The sequence below is a fragment of the Micropterus dolomieu genome, linkage group LG19 (assembly GCF_021292245.1).
Source record: "Micropterus dolomieu isolate WLL.071019.BEF.003 ecotype Adirondacks linkage group LG19, ASM2129224v1, whole genome shotgun sequence".
NCBI classification, from domain to species: Eukaryota; Metazoa; Chordata; class Actinopteri; order Centrarchiformes; family Centrarchidae; genus Micropterus; species Micropterus dolomieu.
Genome location: NC_060168.1, coordinates 35,216,130 through 35,219,537, shown reverse-complemented (window position 1 = coordinate 35,219,537; position 3,408 = coordinate 35,216,130). Strand labels below are relative to the sequence as shown.

Genomic DNA, 3,408 nt, shown 5'->3' with positions numbered 1-3,408 from the left:
GCTTTCCCTTCAGGCAGGGCAGGAACTCAGGGAGGGGCTCCTCGGACACACCCCCACCTCACCCGCTCCACCCACCATCCCTCCTCCCCCCCCATGCACCACCCCACCCCTAACCTCCTCCTCCTCCTGCATGCGGCGTGATCAACAGGAAAGTGACAACACCAGAGGGAAGCACACACACACGGTTCACATGGAAAGTTTTGTTAATGTGTGAACTGTGTGCTGGGGGGGGGGGGGGGGGGGGGGGGGGGGGCACACTGAGGCTTTCTGTTTCTGTTTCAGCCTCTCAGCGACGAACCTGGATGAACTCTGGAACAGGAACTCAGTGGATCTTTGGCAGCAGGACAGGGAGAGAAACGAAACTCAGAGAAACAGAAAAGAGAGACAGAGAAATGAAACAGAAACAGTTGGTGTCGAGTGAACCAGTAACCTTAAAGTGACACTGAGACCACAAGAGAACTTTATCATAGCTTGAGTAAAATGCCCCCTGCTGAGGCCGCAGTAGATTATATTATTATTTTTATTGTGGTTAAAGACCAGCAAGTTGATCTGTTCTCACTTCATCATCAGCTCGGGAGCTTTTTCTATATTTAAATAAGAGAGGAGGAGTGAAAGAGTTCAGTGATCAGTGTGACTTGTGCGAAAAGGAATTTAAGTTATTGATTTGTTGATTAGTAAATCCTGAAGAATGTAACTGAAAGATCTCTGCGAGCGCTTTTTCTTTTAGTGATGAGTCGCAAACCTCCACAAAGACGACAAGTAGAAAATAGGAACGGAGTTTAACAAGTAAACTACACTAAAGAAACAAAGAGAGGAGAAGAAAGCTGCACATCCAGCTGATCACACCAACAACATATGAAGCAGCCGGACGCTCCGGGAGGAAAATCAGCGGCTGCGCCACAGAAGCGTTGAACTGATGCTCAGTGACAAGTGAATTTCAAATAAAGATGCAGAGAGTAGAGTTAAAGCATATCACAAGATGAAACCAGCGGAAACACAAGCTTGTGGTGATAAACTTGCAACAGTGATAAACCTGCCTGAGACCGCAGCTGGAGCTGAGGCGGACGGGCGGCGCCCCAAACAAGAGTTTGTCTGCAAGCAAAACCAAACACATAGCCATTTCCCCCCCGATCTGGTTACAAACAGGGTTGAATGCAGTACTCGTTTGACCGGAGAGGTTTCGATACTACTCGGTACTGTGTTATTTCAGATCTGATCGAGTAGCGATACCGAGCCATACCCGAAGCTATAATACATACAGAAATAATCATGATAAACAATATTTTTAGTAATTTTAAGGCCATTTTATGCCACTTATACAGCGGGGTGAGTTGAGCCGGTTTTTACTTGAAGTGTCTTTAAAGCGGGGACATGGCAGTCCTGTGGTGCGTCTCTGTGGGAAGAATCAGTTTGGATCTAAAATAAACTGTTTTCTAAACATGGCTTTCCAAAAAAAAAAGTTGACTCTTGGCTCAACTTGCCCCTCATGAGGGGAAAGTCCATCATCACAGGGTGATGGAGAGATGACTCGGATGGATGACTCTTCAAAAATGTGTGGTCAAACAAGGTGTGGCTCAACTTCCCCACAGGCTCAAATCACCCCGCTCTCCCCTTATAATAATAATAATAATAATAAAACAGCATAAAACGCAGGTACACCCTGTCATGTTTTATGACATTAGAAGAGAAATGTCATCAGAAACACGATGCTGCTGACAGAGTTTTAGTTTTGTGTTTTTATTAGAATATTTTATCTGCTTCCTGTTCACCGGTCACATGATGTGTACATTCAGTCGTTTTAATACAGACGGTCGTGTCCTTTGGAACGGCGACACGAGACCGCCGACGTTTGTGTTGCGGTTTCGCTCTCAGTTTCTGAAGCGTTACAGCCCTGGATAATAACCTGAACCTCTTTGGTTCTGGACTGATGTGACCTGGACTCTTCTGACAAGTTTCACTATTTTCTGATATTTTATAGAGAAAACTTTAATCAATTAATTAAGAAAGTTAGGGGCAGCTGTGACGCCCTGTGGGGTCAGGAGTGGGTGTGGCCTCTCTCTCTCTCTCCCCCTGGTAGATCAAGAGCTGATTGTGGTAACTGAAAGCACCCGGGCCCTGCGTAACCTTGTCCCGTCATTCTGAGACCTGGTCACACCTCCCTGCGGCCGGCTCCCCGGTTTCTCCTTTAGTTTGGTTTTGGACTCTTGCTTTGTGGTATTTATCTTGTTTTTGCCAACTACAACTCCTTCACGCACACATACACTCATGCAACCATCATCCTGCACAGACACTACTGAAACCACAGACTACGTGCCTCATACTCTGATTATATTAGTGTGAAATACCTCTTAACTTGGTTAATTTTGGTTTAAATAAACATATTTTGTTCAACTTTTAGCATGGTGCGTCTCCCTTTTGAGCAAAGTCACAACACAAGTTAATCAATAATAAAAAGACTCGTCAGTTGCAGCCCTGAAACAAAGAAAAGCAGAAAATCATCTGAGACAGCAGATAAGGTTTGTCTTTGTAATGATGCAATAATTCTTTATTTAAAAACCGTGTGATCCACTAAGGGTCACAAGTGCCGTTCACTAAGTGCCAGATCTGAGCGTCGTCTTCTGCTGTGTCTCAGTTCACACACTCCCACACTTACACTACTTTGAGTGCGTAAGTGTGCTCACGCTGAGAATTACGGCGGCAGAACGGTGGACACTTCTCACCCTTAACGACCGCCATTTTAGTTTAGACCAACAGCACGGGAGAAGCGGGAAGCAGCAGAGAGAGAGGCCGACAACAGAACGGCTTTTACAGGTTTCGTACTTTATTTCATCACTAAATCCACTTCTGAGAAGTTTTGAGGCGAGAAATCAAATGTGTAGACGTTGAATATTGACAGCTTGAACGTTTTCGTAGTTGAGGAGCTCGCGCCAAGCCGTGGGAGGAGCTAGCGAGGCCGGCCAGCCCTCTGTTCCGACAGTCACACAGACCGCCGCAGCCAGCTCAGAGAGTCGGGTCTGGCTGCGGCCTCCCGTCAGTCCAGAACGCAGCTGCAGACGAGTCCAGCAGCAGCTGAAAGCCAGTTTCACTGCTGTCATTCCGTTACAGTAATTTAAATCAAATGAAGACATCTGGCTCGTGATGCACGGACAATTCTTGGCTTGTAAAACAAAATAAATAAAAAACAAATAGTATGAAAAGTGGAGTGTCGTTACTTTATTTCTTATAATATCAGACATCTTTAGTTACAACACTTGCTTTCTATTGCTTTTATTTTAGATAATTCTTACTTATGCACCAATTTACCAAAGGACATTACTTGTAAGTTTGAACTTGGCACTAAACTGGATTCTGCTGTTATTTTGGAGCTGTGCAGGCGGCCTGTGCCGTGCGGGGGGGGGGGGTATTGCA

At 45.5% G+C, this 3,408-nt stretch overlaps 1 long non-coding RNA gene across 1 annotated transcript; it reads left to right on the top strand.

Moving 5' to 3' along the window:
* The first annotated feature begins 2,014 nt into the window (after positions 1-2,014).
* Positions 2,015-3,075, top strand: LOC123958000. The gene is made up of 4 exons (XR_006821965.1): positions 2,015-2,214; positions 2,399-2,516; positions 2,633-2,811; positions 2,914-3,075. It is a non-coding gene; the product is annotated as an uncharacterized LOC123958000 (long non-coding RNA).
* Positions 3,076-3,408: the final 333 nt, after the last annotated feature.